Source organism: Camelus dromedarius, unplaced genomic scaffold (genome assembly GCF_036321535.1).
Source record: "Camelus dromedarius isolate mCamDro1 unplaced genomic scaffold, mCamDro1.pat HAP1_SCAFFOLD_195, whole genome shotgun sequence".
Taxonomy (NCBI): Eukaryota; Metazoa; Chordata; class Mammalia; order Artiodactyla; family Camelidae; genus Camelus; species Camelus dromedarius.
Window position 1 is genome coordinate 2,698,589 of NW_026989809.1, and position 27,378 is coordinate 2,725,966.

The 27,378-nt window shown below is 44.8% G+C and overlaps 1 long non-coding RNA gene across 1 annotated transcript; it reads right to left on the bottom strand.

The window, feature by feature from the left end:
• Positions 1–433: 433 nt before the first annotated feature.
• On the bottom strand, positions 434–24,787 carry LOC135320824 (uncharacterized). Its single transcript, XR_010380165.1, has 4 exons — positions 24,604–24,787; positions 19,950–20,519; positions 18,396–18,565; positions 434–615 (listed from the first exon to the last, which is right to left on the bottom strand). It is a non-coding gene; the product is annotated as an uncharacterized LOC135320824 (long non-coding RNA).
• Between the last annotated feature and the right edge of the window lie 2,591 nt (positions 24,788–27,378).

Consider the following 27,378-nt stretch of genomic DNA (forward strand, 5'->3'; position numbering starts at 1 on the left):
CTAGCAAGTTTCCACAGCCCACATGTAACATTATCGTGAACTAGTGAAAGGAAGAGCCCACAGATAGGGAAAATCAATGCCACAGGCAGGCTGAAACCCAGGCTGGAGGAAAGGAAGAGAAAGGGCATAGTTAAGAAAAGGGGAAAGTCTGGGAAAAAGATATCATCACAAGGACTCTCAAGCATCATTCAGCAATCATAAAATCATTCATTCAAGAAAGAGTTACTTAGGTCCTATTTTGTGCAAGATTTTACAGAGGGGAAAGAAAGACCGCAGCGTCCATGGTAGCAGCAAGTGGCGGGGCTATAATACAGTTCTGATTCCGGTATCTTGCACACTTTTACTCAGTATAAAGGGAAAAAATAAAATAAAATAATACTATGTAAACTCTACACATTTTTGAAAAAAAATTAAAGAAGACCTAAATACCTGGACAGACACACCACGCACATTCCTGGATCAGATGACAGCGCTCTTGGAATGTCAGTGCTCCACAGAGCGATCCATATATTCAACGTGGTCTCGATTACAATCCCAGTGGGCTCCTCTGCAGTAACTGACTAGCTGCTGCTACACTTCATATGGGAATTCGAGGGTCTCAGTAACCAAAACGTACTTGAAAAAGAAGAACAACGTGAGAGGACTTGTAATTCTCAATTTCAAACCTTACAACTGTATCTCCAGGTGAGATTAGAGGCCATTTTATGTTATTACTGTGTTTATCCTTATTTTCTAAATTCTCTACAAAGAATATACCTGTTAGAATAAGAAAAATAAAAAGTAAGGTATCTTTTAAAACATGCACAACGATTCATTCATTGGGAAAAAAATTATTTTAACTATAAAGAGATAAACAAATATCTAGTGAAAAAGGACTACTTAAAAACAAGGGTGCATTTATATTTTTCATAAATTGAAAACTGAAAAGCACAAACACATCAAGTTTCTAGGGAGACCTGTGAAACATAATAGTAGTTATTTTCAAAAATTCTAATTGAACAATGAAAACTCAAGAAAGGGAAAATCGTGATTGACAGCCAACTGCAAACACATGGAGAGCAAAGGCCTAGAAATCCCAGTTCCTTTAAATCTGCTACTAACTCAATAGGAGAGGAAATTCCTCCCTGAGGGGACAGTGGAATCCCATGCATAAGACAGGATACACAGTACAAACTGCACTAGAATCTGGGGTGATTTTCTTAGAAGAATTCTAAAGTTACAACATTGCTGAAAAACTATAAAAACACTGACAGACAGATTAAAACACACAGTCATATATATTATATAGAAACATATGAAGTCTGCTCCCATGTTACCTAGAAATACAAACATATTTGTGCATTTATAGGCACTGATTACTTTATCTCAGATAGAATATTTCAACTAAAACAAAAAATCAATAATACACACCTCTTGTCAAATCTACTTGATAAGTTACTCTGCTATGTAACCATAATGTGTCTAAGATAGATCTAAAATTAGTGAAAAAGATCTTTGTATGGTTTCTTGAACTCTTCTCAAAATTCCAAGCTTAATTTTAAAATAGATCTGAGCAGTATTTCTATATTACCTTTTCCCTTGTGAAATGAACAACATAGTCTGTTGTCAAATTTCTGTCCTTACAATGATTCACGAGCACCGTATCCTCACAAAACTGCTGGACAGCAAGGCGCTATCCAGACACTGTGACCAAACAAATGAAACACAAGGAAGACAGTGACCCTATTCTGGAGGGCATATAATCTGTGTCAACACTGGGTTTTTATTTGATTGGTTTGATTGGGTAGCAAGATGAAATCAGTCAAGTACTTTCTTCTTGGAGCATTCTGTAAGTCATGACTCTTTTCAGTGTCATGAGCAGGAAAGAGTTAAGCATGACTTGATTAGGTCAAATAGCAACAATCATCACCGCAGAGTGAGAAATAAAGAAGTTAACTGATAGCAATAACAAGATACATTTTTAAATATGTGAATTACAAAGCAGACCACCAGACCAGCCAGGTCCTTGTTTTGGGGATAATAGACTATCTAACAGCACACAAGCCCAGCGTTTATAGCTGAGGGCCACGGTCCTTGCTTTGCAACCAGCAGAGTGCTATCTAAAACCTCAACTATGCAAGCAAAGCATTGTCTCTGCTTTTTAAGGCAAGGAGACTGGTGTGAGGATGCACAGGCACTTGCTTGCAAAGCAGTTTCTAAGCATATTTTTTTCTTATCAAAGTTCACAGGCGGCTGGGGTGTGTTACAGTTTGTTAAACCAATCATGGGCTTTCACATGGAACCATTATGGAGGACATACTAGGATGACAAATCCTGCCTCTGGGTCTTTTCCTGCCATCTTCAGCCACTCTAGCAGGGTCTAGGCACATCCGTGAATAACGATCCTACAGAACCACCCACACTCTTAAATCCTGGTGCTTGAAACTTAATTTTAGCTCTACACAACTTACCGTAGAAAAGTTTCAGAAATAAAAGATATGATATCCCTTTTATATCTCATCATATTACTGATTTTTCCGATTGCTCTAAGCTGCTTCTACTTGGTAAAGCACATAATTCTACAGGTGAACTCAGTAATTTCCATTGGGCATATCTATCCATTTTGGGCTCGCTAACTTCTATTGGTCAAATATCGATACACTTAATTGATTTATTTGTTTATCAATTTCAGCCGGGAGGAGAGGGAGTGTCACTCTTTTCCTCAGCCCACCCTCAACTCTTTTCTCATCAACTCAGGACTCCTGAAAACAAAACAAAGTATTTGTTTCCCTTCTACTCTTTCCACAAACACAACAGGAAACATCAGCCTGGAGAAAGAATTCAACACAAATGTTAAAACAAAAACCTACAAACCTGAAGCAACTCCATCTCCGAATCATGATACACAATGAAATGAGAGTAAGTGTGTCAGGCACAAAGCATGCGTGAGCCTGACCACCTCATTTCTATTCTTCAAAGGAAGGAAGGTTTTTGTATTTTTTTTATCATTCTTTGTCATTGTTTCTGATTATGCCAAAAAATAGTTTATGAAATAATTATGCACTGCAATAACAGATTTTTATTGTATCAATTATAGATGGCATTCAGAGGGGATAGGAAAACCCAGCTCTGTAAAAAATGCAAAATTTCTTCCCCTGTTAAGAACACGTATACAAAATGCCACAGAGAATTCAAATTCTTGTGGAGAGGAGCAAAAGCCACAGAACAAAAGCAAAGTCATTACAATGAGTCAATTCAAATTTCACTGGACAAACATGCTCAATGCATTCAAAGAATTTGAAAGGCACACTGCAAACCATTCACTTAATGATCTGCAGGCTAGAGGAAGCATTTCCCTCTTTAACAGACAACAGAAATCAATAGGGTGCCCCAACAAACAAGGACCAAAGAACAATCAGGTTTTTAACGGTTCTCATAAATCAGCATGTTCTAAACATCAAAATCCAGAAATTTTAAACATTCATTCAAACCACAATGAAACAAGCATTTCAAAAAAAAAAAAAAAAAAAAAACCAAAGAAACTAAGCACACAGATCATGTACATAGATTAATGAGCATGTCTTGTACCGCTGGAAGTAAGAACAGGCTATAGCCTTTTACTTGAAAAATAAAACTACTTTTAAAGATAACTGCTAAAACACATTTCACCATTCATGTTGCCTTCAAATATCTGAGGCACTTGTATCTGATCAGAAAAGCAATTCTGATAATAGTATGTTACAATTCAGCACCAGTTTGCTTTAGAAGAAAAAAGAAAAGCTACTGTTCCTCAAATCCTGCACAGAGTGTGAAGTGCCTCCCGGCCTCTTTCTCCTCCCGTTTTCTAAGCTCATGCCCCCCAACCCTTCTGAAACAAATATGACAACCTCTTATTCCCAATATGCCAAATGACAAAAGAATATCAATTTATTTGTGTAAATATATGCCTACACCTTGAACTGGAGGAGAAAGGTAATAGAAGGCTATATGGAACTTATTTCTACCTTCCTGAAATCACACACACAAACGTTCACACAGACACAGACACATACCCCCTGGATTACTGGACACTTCACAAGCTTAGGAATTCCAACTTCTAGAAGATAACTTTGTAGTTAGTTTAAAATACAATTCTGTCAGCTTTTGAAAGCCTTGATCATCTGCTAAACCATCCAAATATCAAAGAGACCCAATTAGCCTTCTCTGTATAATGTAATTTCCATTGATGGCAAAACAGACCCTAAGAAGTACTGGATCAAAGACTCGTGTTTATCACTACCTATGATCGTTTTTAAGCACATTAACAGATTCAGAAATGTATGTCTCAACAACATTTATTCTTATTGAAATAGCATACGTGTTCAATTGTCTATACAGAGACTAGGTCCCATGATGGTGTTTAAGATCTATTTTGTGTATTGCAATATTTATTTTCAAGTGCAGACAAGGAGGGTGTGTATTACTCAGTTGTAGAGCACCTACTTAGCATGCACAATGTCCTGGCTTCAATCCCCAGTACCTCCAAAAAAATAAATAAAAATAAGTTCATATTTAAAAATAAGAATAAAGTTATAAAAAAATACAGACTAAAAACCACTGCAATCTAGCTGCTACAATTATACTAAAAAAACAAGGGTTTCTATCAAACACTGACTATATGCCAATTACAGAGACAATCACAAATCACACCTGACAACCATCACGTGTGATTCTCAGCAAAACTACTAAGTAGACACGGATGAGCAACCCGGCACTGCGGATGAGGAGACGGATCTCGGAGGAGCCGTGGACGCTGACCGCCCTGCTCCCCGCGACACCACGTCAGCCCAGGGCAAGCGCTGACAGAGCTGCTTTGAGGGGACACCCAGCTGCATGGAGCCTTGGGGCACTGGGGAGTCCCAGAAAACACTAAAAATTGTTCAGTGAAAACCCAGCTCAAATATACTACATTGTGCCACATCCTTTAAACAGGGAACATGACTGAGACTTTTTGATGCCTCCGTGTCCTTTCCGCCATCATCAATTATTTGCCCTCTCAGCGCGACCAGTGATGAACTGGACCCCATATGAAGTGCACTCAGATGGCAGAGCTTTTAAAGCTGTTTTATGAAGTTTGTAAGACTCTGTCTATGCCTCACACAGGCGGTCATCCATCACTTCTCACCGGTGTGGACGTACCACCTGAAATCACTCCTTTCTCCTTCTTAAAATCCCTTCATCTAATCCAGACTTTTCAACAGCAAAGCAGCAGCTCAACCACAGACAGTGGACAGCTTCTCACCAAATGGACTCGAACAGCCCATCGGACTACCTGGAAGCCCTTTTCTTCTATTAAGCCCACTTCCGGGTACTTCATCATTTTCTGATTGGTGGACTTGGCCACCGACTGGCCAACTCATAGAGCTCCCAGCCTCACATCCGGGGGTGGGAGAGGACCCTGCTGTTTGGAGAAATCAGTGAGGAAGGCGGACATCCTCCAGCCAGGTCTGCACGGGTAGAAGTGCGACAGTGTGCTCAGAAATTATACCGTTAGCATCCCTGGGCTCCCATGGACTGGTTTCACATTAACCAAACTCATGACACACTGATGCAAGAAAACCAGAAACTTATTAATGTAACAGAAGAAGTGAAACTATAAACCAGACTGAAATATCAGAGTTCAACCATGAGTACAGTTTCTCCTCCACAGCCCAATCATGGGCAGGCAGTCACATGGCAACCATGGACAGAAGCAGAGCAGGAAGGGTTTGTAGATTAACTCAATGGACTAAATTTCTGTTATACGAACAGATCTACTGCCTAGAAAATAATTAACGCTAATCACAGTGCACACTTCGTGGACAGTGGCCGAGACATGACAGTGAGCACCTGTGTAACTCTCCTTCCCCTGTCCTTTCTGGGCTAACTGATGCAAAGTGGTACAAAGATTCAGGGATGCAGATACCTCTAAACACCCAAAGCCCATCTCTGGGAGCCTGGAAACCAGACAGCCAGGGTTTAAATACCAGCTCTGCCACTTACTAGCTCTGTGACCTTGGCCAACTTACTTACCCTCTCCGTGCCGAAATTTCCACACTGTAAAACTGGGATAACAATCAACCCTTCCTTACTCGCTTGTTGAGAAGACTGAAGAATTCATTTCTGTAAAACTCTCAGAAAAGAATGTAGCACATTTTTGGTGTTCAACAAATGTCAACTTAATATAAAAGTGATTTACAAGTCTCCCTTCTAATAATATTATGTGTTTCCTGGCTAGTATAAGTCCCAAAGAAAATCCTTATTTCTCCTTTTATAAACTCTTGGGGAGCACCCTCCCATTCCATCCCACCACCTGTTTAAACTAGGGAGGGGATGCCTCCTCCCCACTCATCTGGGCCATGGAGAGTGCTTCTCCCTTCATACCGCTGGCCGCTGGATCACAGCTAGCCCTCGTCACACTAACAGGGTGAGGTGTGAGTCTGGGGAGACAAGCAGGGAATGTGAAACCCTACCTTTCCCTCCAGTGTTGGTCACCATTGGGAAGCACCTGGGATGCTCAGCTCCATGTCAGGACAGCCCTGTGCATGAAGGGGCAGGTCCTCTCAAGGGAAGGCTCGCTGTGGCCCAGAGCTACCTGGGACAGGGTGAGTCTCTAATTCTGGGACACAGTATCATGACACACATTTTCCCACAGCCCTGAAGTTCATGGAGAACGTGGCTTCATCAGTAACAAAGGAGACATTTATCGCCTGCCTACTCTTTTGTGTCATCTCTCAGTTGGCTGCTGGAGACAACATGCATATAAGTATTGGATCCCCTTAGGCCCCAACATATATGAAGTAACAAAAAATTCTGTGGCTTAACGTTGGTTCAGGGTGACTGTGTAACACTTCTGACTCTGCTGATGCTTAATTATGGGTATAGGAACTATGGAACCTCCTCAAATATCTTTCATCATAAAACCAGCTTTTCTTGTTTTCCTGTTTCTTAGTAATTGCCAAAGACTATAAAATGATGGCTTCACACCAAACAGCAGCTAAAGATTATGAGCCCTCTTGACATACCCACTGTGGTAAACACTTTACATAATTTCTAATTCTCACAATTCTACAAAGCACATACCAACGTCCCAATCTCACAGACGAGGCAAAAACTCAGAATGAACTGACTCAGGCTCACATGGCTCAGTGGCAGCACGTGCACGCAAACCCAAGTCAAAAAACTACACCCCTTCCTATATGTACCAAATCTCCTACCACCAATTAACACACAGCAGCGTGGTCAATACTCAGGGAACTCAGTACACTTTTCAGCTTTAAGGTGCTCCAGAGGCCGCTACTAGCTGTTTTATAAATTCCCGGCTCACTGGTTTCTAACACTGGAAGAAAAGTCCGATTTTGCCATTGTTTACACAGCAAGTCTGAGATGTTCACAGCGAGATGACAGAATAAAACTAAAATATAAGCAGAACAATTTTTCCAGGCAGACAGACATAATGGACATTGTGCTATTCTGAAGCATCAAGCAAAGAAATCAAAACAAAATAACGTTGTTTAAGCCTTCTTTAACAAACAGGAAAATTAAGACAGTAAGAAGGTGCAACAAGCGCCACCTATGGCTAAAAAGACCTTCCAGGTTGCCAGGAAGCATGCAACACAAAAATTGCCTGTAGGATCAGAAACGAGAATCAGATAACTAAAAGCTTCTGTAGCACATACTGCACTTTGCTTCGGGGGAAGCGAGGGTAACCCAGTATTTAATCTGATATTGCTAATACTCCTGAATATAAACAAAAGACACAGGCTCATGGAAACTCATCTTAGAAGAGGAAAGAATCCAGTCCAGCCACTTCATTTTACAGGAGGGGAGACTGAGACATGGGATCTCTCCTCCTTGCAATCGGCAGCAAATTTCTCCTACGCCTCATGTCTTGCACTGTAGCAAAAACGAACAGATCTGTACTAGGCCTATATTCATAAAAGCCGCGTCTGTATTTTTCTGAAAGTAGGTTATCTAAGTATCTTGTAACATACTTCTCAAAATCCAGGAAATCATACGTTTGTTGAAATACAAAAACATTTATTTACATAATAAAACAGCATGAGCTTTATTCTCTCTATTAAAAAAGTTACATGTCAAATCAATGTTTTGATATTTTAAACCTGTTAAGAGTGCAGGAAAAAAGATCAAAATTTTCTTTAATCACAAAAGAGAGAAGCTTATTCCCTGAAAATGATCATTGTGGATGTCAGAATCCAACGAATTTACATGTCTGAGTGGATGGTTACACGGCAACATGACATCTGAGTTCTAACAATACACATTCTGTGTAAATAATCTTCAAGGTCGTCTGCTTAAGGCAATTTAACTAGTCTCTGTCTCACTAGAATGATACAGATTTCATTAAAACTTCATAGTGCACTAAAAAATAAATGAATCCTTGTTACTTTAAGCCATATTCATATATATCATATATATACATATTAAATATGCATCAGTAATAAGCCACCCTCTTTAGTATTCAGAGTTGATCCTTCTAAAATATCTGTCATTGTGACAGCACATTTTTACTAAGCACCTCTTGGGTTCTTTGTATACAAGGCTACTAACTCTCACAGTCAGACAAGTTAAACGATATTACTCAAATTTCACAAATGAGGAAATGTACTTAAGCCATGAAAACAACTTATATATACATCATCAGGAAAGAAAAGAATAAAGATTTTCTTAAAATATTCACTGACAATCTTTTCTTCCATATTAAGACTACATAAAACCAATTCAGTCTTTGTAAGTATTTCTGTCAATAAGGGCCACTAGAGAAAAACAAGTAACATCATCAGCAGTGGTTGGACTTTCCAAGCCCCCTTCTCATTTGCACTATAATTATTTTTAATGTTTTGTTTTTAGTGCTTACAGAGCACTAAAATACATAAAAATTAACTTTTTATGCCACTACCTGAGAATTAAACATCTGTGAAAATGTACAATTTTAATTTATGCCGCTCTGTCTCACATTCTCACTGGTGTCTCCCCTTTGAAGGCCTCATCAGGCTGAGATCACTAAAATCGGCCATTTATGGAGTCACAGGAGTTCGGGTAACCACTCAACGGGAGGCTGATTAGAGGAGCAATTAAGAATGCATCCTGTGCAGCCTGGGTTCCAGCACCGAGCTAGCCACCGCCAGCTGCATGTGATTTGGGACAAGCTGCTCCATCTCTCAATCCCTCAGCTGCAAAAAAGGAGACACTGATACCTACCGTCAAACACCTGCCATGAAGTAAAACATGAGGAAAGTATTTTAGCCTTAGGTAGGTGTCCACTCAGAGCGAGTTTGTTCATTATGATGATGAGGATGTCTGTTAATAAATTGAGCTAGACCAAAAAGGAGAAATCACCTTAAAGGAGAAACATTTTAAGCCAATGAACATTTCCTTTTGGATGGATTGCAGAATATTCTATTCATTTTTTTTAATAAACCAAGTTTTGTCCATTAATAATAGATTTACAGGTTCATGGACAAGTCTCCAGAAAAAGAATTAGAGGCCTCTAACCTCTGAATACTAAGAAAGTAAATTTAAAAAAAAATCAGGGGGGAGATTATACTTCGTTTGGGAGAGTATGTGCTTAGCATGCATGAGGCCCTCAGTTCAGTCCCCACTAACTCAATTTAAAAACTTTTATTTTTTAAGAAATGGAGAATTAAAGCAAAAAGATGGAGGTATACAGAAATTTTTTAGAGACTCATCTCAGATTTACGAATGGGGAAAAAACCACCCATTTCTCAGAGGAAATCTTGAGAACTATGTAAACTGAATCTGAGATGTCTAGTCTTCTAACATTATTCATGAATTCATATTACCAAGTCTTAAAACTACCTGATAACCCACAGTTGTGATACTGATCATAACAGCTGCCAACACGGATCTAGCTCTGCCTAGGAATGCTCTGTACTGACATCTCTGCCCCTGAGGCCTCACCAGGATGAGAGCACTAAATTCAGTCATTCATGAGCATCTCGTGTAAGTCCTCCCTTTGTGCTCCTCACTCTCCCCTCACCAGCCCCTCTGAGGGAAACACTGTTATCATCATCCCCACCCGCAGATAAGGCCACTGAGGCACAGAGACTAAACCCTTTCCCGGTCATATTGGCATTAAAGGACGTCTGTATTTCTGCTGTTTTGCTTTTGACAAAGGAATCTGAGATATCAATTCAAGGGAGACTGTTAAATAATAAACTCTGTCAGGTCTTCACCTCAAAGAGCAGATACTATAAATTCCTGATGTAGGATGAGGCTGCCGCCACAAACTGACTCAGGTTGAAATTAATATCCAAGATGAAGCAGCGGATACACGTAAATATTCACGATTGTCAACTCCGCTCACGGCTCTGAGCCCTTCACTGCCTGAACTGGGGTGAATACTCCACCCGTGTCAGGGAGGGAAGCGCGGCTTTTCCAGGTCTCCCCAAGGCTTCACGGGCTATTTCCCCCCACAGACTCTCCTCAACAATTAAAAAGCTCTCAAGATTTTTACACCATGCAAAAGTGAAATACATTTCTGCAGATGGAGCACTTTCTCAGGCTTAAACTTATTTTGCCTACACTCAGCAGGGGGGGGATAAAGAAACAAGACTCTGCAAAGTCTCTGATTCTCACCACTCACAGTAGAAAGGCCACTGCACAAGATGTCTCTTCAGAGTGCAGGGTGAGAAGAAAATAAAGCCGCCCCCAACCACAGGCACTCCCAGAGACAGAGCTCAGCAGTCTTCTGCACACTCACGGTTGTGCAGCCCTCATCACCATCTATTTCCAGAACACTTCATCACCCCAAAAGAATCCCCCTGTCACTAGCAGTCACTCCCTTACCCCACTCCACCTAGCCCTTTGCAACCATCACCTACTCTCCTCCTCTGCATGTGCCTATTCTGGGCATTTCAGATCACTGAAGTCAACAATATGTGGCCGTGTGTGTCTGCTTCCTTTCACTTAACATGCTGTTCTCAAGGCTCGTCCATGTTGAAGTGGTATCAGCATCTCTTTTTTTTTGAAAACGTTAAAGTTTATTAGAGGGTTGTAAGTACTATAAAAAAGAGTAGAGTGGAGCATAAGTGAATGTGTTTCAAAGGGAAAAGGGCGGGTTGAGCAGTCAGAGTGGACTTCCCAGAAGAGGTGGCCTTTTTCATTTTCCTCTTTTTCTTTTTTATTCACTCTTACGTCTGAATAATGTTTCAGTAAATGGAGATTCTACATTCTGTTCATCCATTCAGCAGCTATGTATGGACGAGGTCCAGAAGGATGAGTGTAAGAGGCGACTTGCAGGGATGGCATTTAAGCAAAGGGCAAGATGTGCTTTCAAAAAAAAGCCAACAAACAGAGGCGCAAGGAAATTCAGTGCGTTTCTGAGCAAAGTGCATGCTTGCTTCGGCAGGACAACCGTGCAGGGCTGGGGCGGATATTGGTGGGAATCACGGCGTGGGAGTCAGCTGAGAAGACTCCCCACTGCACGCAGCTCAGCCAATTCTCCTCCCTCATCCTGTATTGTTAGAGCCATGTTTCTAGGTTTCTCTTATTTCAAGTAATAGCACTTTAACTACGTATCTGATCATCTGCATCAGACCACTTTACCTCCAAGGTACAGAAAATTATTCACTAACCGGAGCAGCTCCAGGACATAACGGTGATGGATTAGGGAGTCCTGCAGCATCCCAGCCTGCATGCACAAACCCCACATGTGCCCTGGTGATGTCCGGAAAATTAAACGCAAGGAAATATCTCACTGCTGGTACACGACATCTGCCCTCAAATTGTCCCAAACTCATGCTGGCAAAGCACTCCTCAGCCCTCTCACTACAAAAGAAAAAAAATGCTCAGAAGGCAAATTTAGGCTCTTCCATTGAAAACCAGCAACCATCAATGCCAGTATCTGAGCTGGAATGCTCCTGACTTCTAAAACCACTGCGCCGTTACTTTTCAAATGTGGAAGTCATATATGTATTCCACGTAGATGATATGACAGTAGGATTTTTCTTTTCAAAATTTCCAGTTGCAACATTAGCACAAGAAAGTTTATGTTTCAGCTTTAAAAAAATCAATTATCTTCCACTTTCTTAATTTTGAACCTATTATTATTTTACAAATGGAGCTATGCTGCATAATATAAGCAAACTGAATTCTGCAAACAAGACCTTTATGACCTCACTATTTCAGAGCAAACTTTAATGATGTTTTGAGAGGTGGGGCCTGGGGTGCTCACTAACAGCTCTTTAAATACTGACAAGGATATGCTATTAAGTAATGCAAAGGCTCTAACTCCACATTAGCTCAGAGAGCAAAGAAACTACACCAAAGCCTTACTTTATCATTTTTAAATTTTGCTATTCTTTGGAGTATTAAATTTCTTTAAAGATATGATTTTTTTTTTTTGAGAAAGACAACAGCTGTATTAAATTTCCTCTCACCAAGAAAGCAATCTTTATCAAGAATAAATACCCCATGGAAATCGAAATGACGGGAGGTTTCTAGCTAAGTGAACATGCAGATCTGAACAGAAATTTAAATCCTATCAGATCTCACTCGAACGAGCTCAACAAAGTCCTGGGCTACCCTGGAACTTAGCTCTTCTGTTCCAAAAGTTGGCTGAGCTAAGATCATCACACAAGGCAGGGAAGGAGAGAAGAGGAAAGTCCACCTGGCAGCCTCCATCTCTTTTCTTCCAGCCAAAAGTCGCCTCTCGGGCGACCCCGATAACAAGCCCTCCCCATAAGGAAATCCGGCATCCACACTGCCCCTGCTGTCCCCAAGCAGCCCTGACGCCGCTCTCCCAGCCTGTGAATGGTCTTCTAGTGGCCCCCCAGTTGGTGGCACCCTCCCACTCTTCCCCGCTACACACACACACACACACACACACACACACACACACACACAGAGCAACGGCAGCCTTCCCAAATCACAAAGTTGATTACATCACCCCACTTCAAACCCTTCAGAGGCTCCCTGGTGGAATTCTAGCCCCGCCCCTGACACTGCTCACCCAGCTCACCCCAGTTCCCAGGTCCCCAGTGACCTCAGGGACCCCCTGTCCTGCTCCTACTTCCCACTTGCCTCCAGGATCATTTCGATTGTTTCCCAAGGAAGACTTCCCTCCCTCCAACCTCCGCAACTTGTTCCTCTATTCCTAGAACATTCTAGGCTAAGTCAACTTCTGACACTGCTAAGCTCACAAGAAGCAAATACATTTTGCTTACTAATGTGGGTCCACCCACTCTCCCCTAGACACACAGAAGTGCACGTGTTATGAATAAATGAATGATGGGGTGGGTCTCAAAGGGACAGACAGACCTGTTCTCGCCCATCCCGACCCTTCTGTCTGTAGAATATCAGAAGCAAAACCAGAAGTACCTTTCCTGAGGGTCACTTCCTGCTGACACCCTTCACTGCCTCCAGTGTCTGTTCAAATAAAACCCATCGTCTTCCAAAGCCCTTCGCCCCAGGCTCTCTCCAGGGTCCTCCCCAGCAGGGGAACACTCCACCCTGGACCACACAGGGCACTCTCCCCAGGTCCCCACCCCACAAGCCTCCAGGCCTCTGCCCGGGCTGCACCTGCCACCTGAGCCACACTCTTGACTCCTTCTCCTGGCTGACACTTACTCTGTCCTCACGATTGAATGTAGAGCCCATTTCTTCCAGGAAGTCCTCTCTGATAATGTCCTTTAGGTCTTGGCAGGGCTCCATCTATAGCAACAGTACATGGTGACCAACTGGGTGTTTGCCCACTCCTTTGAAACCACGAACTCTTGGGGGCCACGTGGGAAGGAGTGAGAGATTACAAGAGGGGTGGGGGAAGCAAAAAGCAAAAATCACAGCCCAAGTCCCAAATTCAAGGATTCTTTCTCAGAAAAAAGTATAAACTATTTCACACGTGTGCAATTTGGCTACTATTTTTGTGGCTTGTGGACAGCAAGAGCTTGGTGTTCTAGTCCAAAACCCAGATTACATGCAAAGAAATGTATATATTTATATCCAAAGGAAACCAGAGCTGCTCAACAACAGTTTGCAGTTAGAATAGAAAGGAACTTTGTTAAAGGCAATCTCTCTCTCCCTCTTCTTTCTTTTCTGGCATCATATAATTTTAGAAGTATTTGCGTGACTAAGAGATGGCTACAGCCCGTGATTCTGCACTGGAGTGTTTGGGGCTGAGGAAGCCCAGATTACATTCACTGCGTAAATGCAATAACACCAACACACTGATAGGTGCCGTGGTGGTGGAGCTGATGTTCCCAAGCAGGCAACCTAACTCTGTAAGAGAACTCTAAATAGAAAGTAAGAATTGCAATGTTCTGTACTCAATTTCATTCGATATATGGGTCATTAACTGACAGAATATCTTCACTAATGTAACCCAAAAATAAATTGTCAACGTCGATTTTCTTCATCTGACCGTTTTATGCTAACTTTGGATATCAAACCCTCACTCCATATGGAAAGCTCAGGCCTACGCTGCAGCAGTTACATCCCGTGGAAGAAAGCCGATCAAGGGAGAACTGGAGAGTTTCCCTTCAGAAGCTGCTAAGTCTGGTTTTGCACCTGTACGTCATCTGCAACCACGTCATCATCAAGGAGTAAGACCTTACCTCTGTGGGGCGAAAAGCAGTGCGGTGTTTCTGAACCATGAAAGAACACTGAGCTTTGTGAAACTGTCCTGAGGCACTTAAATCATACTTTCTGTGAAAGGCTCCAAAACTGACCCAATTCACCAATCCAGGTACAACAGGGAGAGAGAATTTGTAGAGAGAACATGCCCTTGAAGTCTGACAAGGCCCAGCTTGAATCCTGCTACAGCATTGACTAGCCGCTAAACGGACCAATTCCTTAACCCCTCTGAGAAGGCTTCCCAATCCGCAAAAGGGGGCTGCCACCGCCCACCTGGGAGGCATGGATGAGAATGCAGCACGCAAGTAGTGCTGCCGACTGGTACCTGACACAGGGACTGACTAGCTTCCCTCGGCTGCCCTTCTCCCCCTTTAAACTTGCACTGTTCCCCCTGGTAAGGATCAAACCCCTGGAAAAGACTGCCTGGATCTTCTGTGTATCCCTGGATACATGCATTACCCTTAGGAGGCCAGAAAAACAACTGCCTTCTCCCCAGTCACTATCAATGTTCTTAAGAGTCTGGGTATTTTTAACTCAATTTTTCAGGGAGACTATTCCAGAACTTTGCAAGCACCATTCTCCAGGTTGGCTCCCCTCCCAGCGCCCATCCCTTCTCACCTCAGATCCTCTGTCTGATTGTCTTCTGTTCATTGGAAAGCGAGTCCAGTAGGGTGGCGACTCCCAAGGACGCCCTCCCTCCCTCACAGATGAGTGTGACTACTTTCTCCCCACTCCAACTCCAGCTTCTTAGAAGTCTACCCTCCCGGACCCTGCAGACTCTGCATCTTCCCAAGACACACACGTGGCCACGACCCTCCCTTCAGATTTCTTCCAGGCTGGCCCTGACCAACCCCCGGCCCCTTAAGGATAAATGGCATTAGTCTGAAAATCGCAAACGCCGCAGACTGACACACCAAAGCTGCATGGTCTGGGCTTTCCTCCAACCCAGGCACAGCCCTGCCCCGCCTCAGCCTCAGTCTGCAGCTCTCAAGATGATCTAATTCACATGCGCGGCTGTGAACACCAGCTAAGAATGACGACTCCCAACGTGTATCTCTAGTCCGGCTCCTTCACCTGAGCCCCAGGGCCATAGACCCGAGTGCCTCTTTGAAGTCCTAACTTGGATGACAAATGGCATCTTAAAAATGCCTCATGTCCGCCATTTACTCTGGAATTCGATTCCTGGCAGGTACCTCCCAGACACCCCATTTTAGTAACAGCCCCAGCACCCACCTAAGTGTTTGAGGTCACATTCAATTTCCACTGTTCCCTCCCCCAAGCCCTGCCCTGGAATCAGTCCTGTTATATCCGTCGCTAAGCCCATCTCAAGTCTGGTTCTGCAGGGACCACGGCCGGAACCCCACAAGCTCACAGCATGGTGCACTGAGTCACTGTCCTCCAAAGGGTTCTCCCTGTAGGGGGAGGCATCTCCTACCACTGGTCACCTCAGAAGGCACTGTATTCTCACAAAGGAGGCCCAGGAGAAGGGACTCAAGGTTCTCCCGTGTTCTGAGTTTTGAAGGGCCCGAGGTGTGGGGGAGCTCCTAATTAGCAGACACACTTGCCAGTAAGCAGACGAAGATGGAGGAACCCAGGCAAGGCTGTTCTCACTCCGACCCCTGGGCCCTCGGGAGCCATGGGAAAGGCCTGTGTCCAGGGCATAGCCCGGCCATCACAGATCCCAGCCTGCATTTGCCAACCCGGACAGACTAGACTCCTTCTACTTGCGACATTTACTTCTGATCTGTTCCCCACCCACAATGTGATGGACTCCTTCAGATATTCTCTCCTGTCTGAAGCGAGACAAATTCAGTGAAAAATGAAGTGTCCACATTTGGAACAGAGCATGAAAGGAGAAACAAGGCCTCATGGTCAGCATGATGGTGGTGGCCAAACACTTTCACCGGGTGAGATGAACCATGGTGGGGGTGAGAATCCAAGGTCCTAGGTCGGCCAAAGCATCTTCCTTCACAGTTGACTAGGGTGTTGGAAACTCACTACCGCAAACTAACGACAAGGCCAACAGTGGTGGACGTCAGCTGCAAGAGACTTGGAGTCAGCTATTTACTGCCAACATGGGTTAAAAGTAAAGGCCGGTGCAGGGAGGCCTGCACTGCTGCTGAGGCAAACCACAGACCCGGCTCTGAATGCCCACTGGCTGGAGCAGGGTGGAAGCTACGGTCCCCTATAGCAGTCCCTATGTCCACCAGATCCAGGTGAGCCAGCTACTTAGGAGAAGGACATGTTGTCCTGATACTCAGATAAACCAGTCTCGTAAAAGGAACAAAAGAGTGGCATGGATTTTAGACCCACTTCTGCCCCTTTATGAAGGCAAAGTAAAGCAAATGGCAAGAGAATTAAAATGCAAAAAAAAAAAATTAAATAACAAAACGGTGACTGCTTCCTCCAACAGCTGCTCACCCCCGAGCCTGCCACTTCCTCACCAGTGACCGCCGGCCAGGCAGCGCCGTCACGCACATCACACAGCGACAGCCAGGAACCGAGTGCCAAGCACGTTTGTGTAAAAGAAGGAATGGAGCAAGGTGCTGCAGAATTTGACTTTACAAGTTTAAATACTCCATGAAAAACATCCCTCAGCAGCCGCCTAAATGAATTCGCATCTCACTTCTTCAAAACAATCAAACAAATTTAATAAGGGCGCATTTGTCACCAAATATAAGGAGGACCAAAATGGTTCCTTAAAGCAAGGATTTTAAGAGGTATCAAACACCAGTGGGTGATGTGCTAAAAAAAATTAGAAAATAAAAAGATGACAAGGATAATACATGGATCAAGGCAGCTGTTAAGTTTTTGCTTTTTAAAGCGATGGAGACAGCACGGAGGGCGATCTAGCTATTTCCAATGCAGGGTGTGCACAGCCCACATTTTCAGACGCAACAACATGCTCACAGGGCAGTACAAGAGAAAAAGGAATAAAGAAAAAGGAAAAGAGGAACAAGAGAAAATTAGAAACACACAAGGACAAAAATGAATTTGACAGCACGTACAAGAATTTACGTGAGTGTGTGAGGCCAGGGACGCGGGGATGGTGAGACCCACCCTCACCTCCTGCTCCAGGGAGAGCAGGGGCCTGAGGGGAGCGGCGCTGCCGGGGGACCCCAACGTGGTCAGCGCCCCTAACCAAAACTCCACATACATGGGTCTAGGCAGGTCTTAAGCTACAAATTGTGGTCACATTTCAGGCTGGACAGTTTTACGCACTCCCAGCAAGAGTAGCAGGAGAGAATTAGGCTCTGTTCCTGCACCAAAGCATTGTTTAAAAAAGTAATGACTGTGGAATAGTAAAAGCAACAATGGAGTAAAAGTGACTGGAGGAGAGCGTACTTGACCCGAGCTCACTGGCCGCGTTATCTCACTGACGTTCAGATGCTGGCTGAGCCCTTACGGTACCAAAACAGACAGACGCACCAGGAGGGAGGTTTAATGCACTGCTATATTTTGATGCCGGGAGCCATGCCTGGTACACGAGGTTCTGGGTAAACAATGGTGACTGTGTCAACCACTATGGGCTAAGCACATATCCAGCTACTCCTCCAAATCCCAAGGGCAGACTTCAAAAGGCAAAAACAAACAGGAATTCTCTGGTGGGTCTGCAGACTCAGAGCCAAGCAGTTGCTGAGCAAAAATGTCACCAGTGCCTCCTGTGACAAAAGAGGAGGCACTGGCCTGGGGGCTGGGGCAGGGCTCCAGGCTTCCACTGCTCACCGACCAGTCTGTCCAGGGGGAGAACGTGGTCCCTGCTTACGTTGCACTGATGCACCTACCTTGACTGACGCCTGGGGGCTCAGCAGGAGGTGACATGTGAGGTGAACGGAGCCAGCCTCGGTGTAGCACGGTGCTGGCAGCTGTGCCCTCAGCAGTGCCCAGGCTCCTAAACCTGACACCTCAACTCCAAGGAGCAGATGGGGAGCGCGGGCATGTAGATCACAGGGCCCTGTGAGGACAAGAACAGATCATGGCCATGACACGCCTTGCCCCTTCCTTAAGCATGTCCGGGAGGAACAGAAAATTCATCCAGAGCCCGCTAGGCACCTCACGCAGGTGGGACTCGGGTCCTCTTGCCTATCACTCACAGGGCTGTTCTGGATATTCTTTTTATCAATTCTCTGGCATCTTCTCCTCCAACTTACCAACAACCAGAAAGTAGAATCTGATCTTAGTTAAGTTCAAGAATCACAGAGCACCGCCTCCACAGCGGGCCCGGCAGCACGTGCCAGGTCGTCCGACCATCACCTGTGGGACCGCCATGAGCCCTCTCCAGACTCAAGGACCGAGGATGTAGGCCGGGGGTACACAGATTCCCTCACTCTCCCCAGCAAAGGGGGACCACCTCTCGGCAAAGGCATCTCACCCTCTTCTGCCCGAGGGACAGCACAATAGATACACGGGGAAACAGAGCAGAAGTTGGGGGGTTAGGGAGCCCAGAAGAGCTCGTCTGTAATTCCGAGGCAAAGTGGGGCCGTTGACTTAATCACAGGGACAAAGTGAGGATGAACATTTCTCTGCTCTTTCCCATACTCCGTGATACGCCTTTCCCTGCATAAGGAGTTCATTCGGAGGTCCCTGGCGGTGTTTCTGATGTCCTAACATGGCATGCTGCCTGTCGGGCAGGAAGAGAGGGCCTGAGCCGAACAGGTGCTGAGCCTGGGAGGCAGGAGACACTGGCTCCAAGCCAGCTCAACCAGCGCCTCGTTCTGCCTCTCAGGATTCAGCATCTCATCTATAAGCAAAGGGATGAGACTGTCCCAGGAAACGCTGCCCAACAGAAATGAAATGAGAGCCATGTAAAGAAAGTTTCCCAGTTGCCACATTTAAAACAGTAAACAAAGAAACAAACCAACAAACAAAAAACAAGTACTAGAAACTGATTTTAAGAACAGATCTTACATAATCTACTGTATGTAAAATACTATCATTTTGACATGTAATCAATAGAGGAAGTAACAAGATAGTTTATATGCTTTTAGTAGACAAGCCTCAGCGTCTCGTGTGCATTTGAACTACAGCACATCTCAGCTCAGACCAGCCTCCTCCCCAGTGCTCCTAGCATCAGTGGCTGTGGCTACTCTATTGAACAGCAACTCCAGGGGTCCCACCAGGGTCCTGGCTGAAAAGCAGGAGTAAGTGCTCTAACACTATCACTAAAAGGATCTCTCTGAAACAAAGGCGGATTCACTTTTAAATGTCTGTAAACCGGCGGGCTGCACCTCCCTCCCCCCTTGGATACAAGACAGTCCTATTCCGTGCTGATCCCTTTCTGGATGGAGAGAAGAAACCCGGCACACAGCCAGGGTGGACTGGCCTCCAGGTAAACTTACCTGCAGTCTGTGTCCAGTCCCATGAAGTCCTCCTTCTCAAATGGCATGCAGAGGAGTGGGATCTTGTCCCCAGGCTTGTCAGGGGCCCCATCCAGCCACTTGGACTTGAGCAAGATGAAGAGTGACTCAGTGAAGTCCTCGATCCTCTTCACTACCCTGCAGTCCTCGTAGATTGAAGGCCACGTCGGTGCGCGGCTGCTTGGCTACCTCCCCATGCAGCACAAAGACAAAGAGCTGAGAGTCATTAAGCGTGATGCCATACAGCTCCTCTGCACGTGGAGCTTCTCGAAGGCCTTGGCCGAGAGGCAGTCGGTAATGGTGACAAGGCCCACAACCATGCGGTGGGTCTGGAAGCCGCTCCATCCATTCTTGGGCGCATAGTGGTGCCTGTAGTGCATACAGAGTGCGCCCTGGGAGCTGCATGGGCTGATCTGGCTCACCAAGGAGATTCGCTTATAGATGCAAAAGAAATTCTCCTCTGAGATGATCCCCACTGGTTTGACCACCACGGGAAGAGTCTCATAGTCCTCAGCACACTGCACGTAGTCAGGGATGCTCATGTTGCAGGCCCTGCCGAGAGGGGAGAGGAGATCGAGGTAAATATTGTGCTGTGGGCTGCGGGCGCCTCTGGGTTGCGGTGACCTGGTGTCTACCAGCCAGAAGGCAAGGGAAGCACAAGCAAAGCCGGGGGTACAGTTTGTCCTTCAGACCCTGCACATGGCTACCGTAGCTCGGATCACTTTACCCAGCTTTTGGTCTAGGCTTCCTGCCCCTGCAGAGAAGGGTCATTTCTTGTTTTCTGTTTCAAAGCACCTAGCAAGGCCCTGATGCAAAGTCACTGCTCAAAAATGCGGAATAAAGAAATGAAAAAAGGAACTGCTTTCCGCAACCCCCTTCAGCAGAATATAAAGAAAAGGACAACAGTAGGAGCAAAAGATCTGGATTTCAATTCCAATTTATTTGAACCCCTAAGCTGCAGAATAATGGATAAGAAAACTTGCCTTGGGGAGGAGGGTACAGTTCAGTGGTAGAGCACATGCTTATCATGTAAGAGGTCCCAGTACCTCATTTTAATAAATGAAACAAATAAATAAACCTAATTACCCTCCTCAAAAAATACTTTTTAATTCAAAATTCAAAAAACACCTTGCAATTGACACAACATTGTAAACTTGACTATACTTCAATTAAAAAAAAAATATCCTTGCCTTACAAGAATATATCTGGATTACGGAAGTTTGCAAATGTAAAATGCCTAGGGTACCACCTGCATAAAAAGGGGTGACTACAAATTTACTATCCCTCCTTTATGAGCTATATTTCCTTCGGGGGGTAATAACCTCTCAGAGCTAATTTTCTCAGATTTAAAAAAAAGTAAACATTACCTGATTCTCAGTACTGCTGAAGAATCAGATAACCCTATGAAAGCATCTGACCCACAGAGGTTACTCAATAAATGTTTGTTGAATGAATGAATAAACAAGGAAAATGAATGCTGCTCCCTGCCACAGACCATCATAATGGTACTGCTTGGAAATCCCAAGCCCACGTTCCACCCGTCTCTACACTAACCATGTGGGTGACCTGGGCAGGCGTGTGTGCTTCTCTAAGCCCCAGTTTAATCGTGAATAGAAATGATGGCAATAACACAAACCTCAAATTATTAGTGAGTCAGTAATGAATCGTACCCCAACTTTGCAAGATGGAACCATTAAGGAAAACTGGGAAAAGGGTCCATAGGCCCTCTCCATATTATCTCTTACAACTACATGGGAATCTACATTATATCTCAAAATAAAATTTCTACTTTTTTAAAGAAGCTATTGAGGTTAAATGTGCTCACTGTCTCAAAAAAGGAACAAACAGAAAAAATAGGTCAATGCCCAGCACATGAGATGCACTCAGTTAACATTCCCACTGAACCCACTGGTCCCTCCAACTTCAGAGCAAGAGGATGGGTCCTCGTGGCAAGAGGCCACTGCACCTGAAGCTAACAAAGCTAATGGTGCTCACTTCCAAGAGCCCCTGTCACCACCGTTGTTCTAATTTTCTATTTGTAATTTTTTCTTTTTATTAAATAGAAACTCCCAATTGCATAGCCTTCACCTGACTAGACATCATGATGGCGGCCCTTCAAAATCTGACCACAGAGATCATGATGGCAGTCCTTCTTGTTTAAACAATAAAATGAAAAGCCATTTCCACAAGACCTCTGTGTAAATCTACTAGGGAACTTCATCCTGGACTGAGGAAGAGGACTGGGGAGGAGGGGGCAATCTGGGGCATAGAGAACTATGGGCCACCTGTCCCACGATGGACTTTACACTCAACCATCACCCTCCAGGAAATTTAAAATACACAGCGACATACTGCTATGGGCAAGATTTTTTTTTTTTTAAATCCCTGAATCCCTTGCAGGTCTTGTTTCTACTGAGACACAAATAGATTATGTGTATAATGTTTCACAAAAGCCTTAAAATATTATCACCCCAACTTGACACATCAAGAAACTGAGGTAGAGAGGTTTGTCACATTGTGCAAGATTAAAGAGAGGCCACGACAGACACCATATTTAAATCCAAGCCCCTGCTCCAGTGCTCACACTAGAAAGTGTGACATACTGCCCCTTTTCTGCCCTCTCCCTGCAATAAATCTCTGAAGAGTATTTTCTGTGCCACCTGGAATCACAATCACATCAATTTTCCACAAAGAGCTATGTCACTCCTTGCAGGACGTAACAAAATCTAAAGTGTTGGGATGGGAGGAGAGATTTGCATTTTCTGTTTCTCAAAGGAAACATGGCTTTAAAAGAAACTGAAAAGCACTTATCTAGTCTAAGCCCTCATTGTGCAGAGAAAGAAACGGAGGGTCAGAAGAGATGAGGAAAGGGCCTTATTAACAAATATTGCCTCAGCGCAGCACCAAGCCAGCCCTGGGCACTGCTGGGGGAGGATCTGGGAGACCCAGGAGAATGAGTGTTAGAAAACGGAAAGAGAAGAAGCATACAAGGCCCTGTCTCTACACCACCATACCATGAAATTCCACCAAATTACCCAGTATGGGGGCAGCCAATAATAAGGTGGGGTAAACAGGTTACAGAAACCTGGAATTCTCAACCATAGTGGAAATTCCGACATTTACTATGTTTTTTTCCCAGTTCAAGCATCAACTCAGTGGGCACTCTGTACCAGGGACTACACTAGGCCTGGAGTTCTCCCAGATACAGATCTCTATTACCACGTGTGCAAACCACATAAAGGCCACCAGAAGAAAAGCGCTCACAGATAACATGGAATTACTGAAACTGAAAGCAGCCAAAGAGCATATATTACTAGGAAAAACGGTGCTGCTAGAAATTGACTCATGGACATAGAAAGCAAACTGTGCTTAGCAGGCAGGAAAGGGGAGATTAACAGATACACATTAATAAATATAAAATAAATGACAAGGACCTACTATATAGCACAGGGAACTATATTCAATTTCTTGTAATGAGTTCTACTAAAAACAATCTAAAACATATGTATATACATATGCATATGTTTATAAGTGAATCTCTGCTGTACACCTGAAACTAACATTGTAAATTGACTACACTTCAATAAAAAATAAATTAAAAAAATAAGTAAAAATAAAAGCTACGCCATTAAGAAAAAAAAAAAAAGAATACTGTAATCCCCTTAGCCGTAGGTGCTGGAGAATCCTGGTTGCAAGCACCAAGTCCACTGGATCACTCCAGCACTGGCTGTCACTATTTCTGGCCATCAGAGAGTCACTTGGCTTCACTGAGGTTACTTTTCTCTTCTGTGAAAGGCTACAGTAGCAACTAACGATGTATAGAATCTCATCATTCACAAGCCCAACAATTAGTGAGGACTTCCCATGGGCCAGGCTCTGGAGAGATGAAAAGATACGGTCCCAGATATATTCATGGTTAGAAGAAATTTATGCCATAAAGACATTAATTCTTCCTGTTTTGATACACAGATTCATTGCAATTCTGATTAGAATTCCTACCAGATATTTCATGGAATGTAACAAGTTAATTTATGGTCAGGAATAGGCAAGAAACTTCTTTAGAAACACCACTGGGGAGGGGTGGGTATGTCACTCATTTCCACTGGTCTTTCTGATGTGATGAAAACGTTCTGGAATAATAATTGTTGCACAACTGTGAATATGCTAAAAGTTGCTGAATTGTACCATTTAAATGGATGGACTTCATGGTGTGTGAACAATATCACAATAAAGCTGTTATATGAAAAAATATTTCTTGACAATTATTTTTCCCTCTATACTACTAGTCTGCCCCACGATTTAAGAAAAACAAAAAACCAAAACAAACCAAACTGTGCCAGGAGCTCTTTAGGACTGCAATGTCCCTGGGTCTCCAACGCCTCTGGTGGTGCTGTTCCTGTTAACGCACCCTAGCTGGGCTGGGCTAGTTAGGGACTGTAACTATCTTTTGAAAATGGACAGTTACACGTTTCACCCTGGGAGTGGGAAGGAAGGAGCATGTCACAGCCTCATGCCTTCAGCTAATTTTTAATTGAACCAAGCCCTGCTTTCAACACTGTAATCCCTGGCACTATAAAAACACGTGACATCAACAAGCACCGCCATCATAACACCTGAAAGTGTTCAAGGTACTTACCTGGGGCAGAAACACTGAGGGAGGAGACAGAAGCTCGCTCAGCACTGAGGATCCACTTTCCCGACTCCACCAGAAGCTGGGCTTTACAGCCGGAGGCTCTCAGCCCAGGGAGCAGCGCCCACGCCGCTGAGCTTGTCCTCAGGGAGCAGGAAAGGAAGAGCAGGGCAGCCCCGGGGTCGCGGGGCAGGGAAAGCGGGGGGGGGGGGTGGTTGGTGGAAACGCGGGCTGCAGCCCCGCTCGGAGGCCAGCCCCAGCCCCAGCACCAGCTGCCTGCCCCCGTTCGGGTCCGAAGACCTCGCCCGCCCGGGACACAGCCCGCCCAGGGGCGGGGATGGGCCTGCGGCCGAGGAGAGGCAGCCCGGGAGGAGAGGACTCGCGGGTGGGAGAGGGGAAGGGGACGCCAGCCACGGACTGAGGGGAGCCCGGCTGGGTGAGAGGCTGCAGGTGCACACCTGGCCATGGACAGGTGTGGCTGGGGCGCCGGGGTAGGTGGCGCGGGCAGAGGGGTCTGACCCGAGCAATTCAGCTGAACACAGGCTGACTGGCGCCCTGGGGGGCTGTGACATGCCGACAGCCCTCCCGCAGCCGCCTGACCCCTTTCCCGGGAGCCCCCCACCTTGCACTTCCACAGCCAGAGGCCCCGGGCAGGAGCTAAAGGCCTACCGGTCGACAGAGCTGAGAAGCCTTTGGGGCCGATTCCCGGCTCGGAGCTGGAGCTTCCAACCCGCGGTCCAGCTGGCACCGACTGCCCATGCGCAGGAGGGCCAGCGATCCACTCTGGGTTCTGCGAGAGAAGGTGGGGCAGCGAGGGAGGGAGAAGATGGTAGGGGGAGGAGAGGAGGGGAAAAGTGGAGGGAGACAGATGGACAGGAAGAGCAGAGAAAAGGGATGGATCTGGAGAGGGTAGGGTCGTAGCGCAGATGGAGAGAAAAAGCTTTACCTCTGGGGGCACCCCGAAGGAGGCGGCAGTCCTGCCTCTGTACCATTCTGTTACCCTTCAAGGCCCGCAGCTCATGTTTTACCTCTCTGATCCAGCCCTCCATCCGATGCTTCTGCAGAACCCCTATGGGTAGCACACCCGTTGCCCCCACGCAGAGCTGGGTTTTCTGTTGCTCTGGGAACCAAGCACCTGCAGGTGTTGTCGCTCAGAACTACCTTGGGAAGAGTACCTATTCCCCTTTTACACGCTGGGAAACAGGCAGGCATGATCTCTGCCTTAGATCCACTCTCCCAGGTGTTGGGCTGGCGGGGAGCGGGGTGGTACAAGATCAGAGCCCCAGACAGAGCAGACTGCCTGAGTGTTGGTGCACAGTCCCCATCCCTCCTTGGTAAACCACACCCCACCCTAGTGGAACCATCAAGGGCTCACAGTAGTTCCCTGGGTGTGGGAGAGCTATCCTCATGTAAAGGAAAAGCCCAGCTGGGCTAACAAGCTAAGTCACAAATCTAAGTGTGATAAGTGTTGGTTTACTGATCTAAATTCTGCTGGGCTAACTCGTAAATCTGAAGTTTAGTGTCAGTTTACTGGGCTAACAAGCTAACTCGTAAATCCAACCTCAACAGGTGTCAGTAACGTGATCTATTACAAGTTGATAAGCTCCAGTGTACTGATTCCTTGCTTTTTGTTGTTTGAGCCTTATTGGCTAATATCCCTTACTTGTAATTAACCCTTTAAAACCTCATGTGCATGTCTTGGAGGTGCTCAGAACTTCGGAGCAGAAGCCCCTCTGAGTCCGCAGGCATAATAAGTCTGAGTACTCCAACCCTCCCAGTGGTGCTTGTTTCTTGGCTGGCCTGTTGTTTCCATAACACTCAGTTCCAGTGCCCAGCTTGCTAGGTAGATAGGAGTGTTACCGAGTCCAAATTCATTCTCCTCAGTGCAGGACAGGCCAATAAGTTGGGAGACCAGGTTTTGGGGCAAGGAATAGCAAGTCTCTGTAGACCTAGGTGGCAAACTAATGTCCTGGAAAACCATCTCCCTAAGTCAGAATTCAGGCTCCTTTCCTACGTGCTTGGTTGTTGCATTCTTCCTGGTGTAGGAATTCCTTCTTGTTAGAATCCTTTGTTCTTGCAGCTATCTGCCTGGGTCAAATCTCTGTAAACCTCCAACATAACAAACGTTATTTTCTATTCTGTAATTTGTTATCTTTTTATGAATGAAAAAGTGTTAAATATCCTTAAAGGTCAGAGCCTTCAGAATAGGCTCTCCTGTATATTTCAGGCTCTAAGCAACATTGTTTTACAAGCAAGATGAAGCCTAGGAGACAGAGCATAGGGTTAAAGTCAAATGAAAAAATCTAATATGCAGTCAGATTTGTTCTGTTCTATTACCCGGGCAGAAGCCACTTGAGGATTTAAATCCCTTTAAGTTAAAAATAACTAAAACTTTAAAGGAATTTACATACATAGTTGGGAATGTGCATAGCATATCTGGAAAATCATCCAAAGGATAGTAAACAGTGGCATCTCCAGGGAGGGCTGGAAGAACAGAGGATGAGGGTAAACTTCTTTCACTTGTGTATTTTTGTGCTCTGTTTGAATTTTTTTAACCATTTGCATGTATTACTTTTTCAGTTAAAAAAATGTGTAATGGAGCAAAGGAGTAATTAGCTCAGCAAATACAGCAGCCATGGAATCACTGAGTCATCACTTTTGACTTAAGCCAGGAAGCATTTATTGACTCTCTCCAATGTGCCCAGTGCTGTTTTAAGACATCTTTTATTATTATTATTTATTATTATTATTACTATTATTATTATTATTGTTATTTTTATT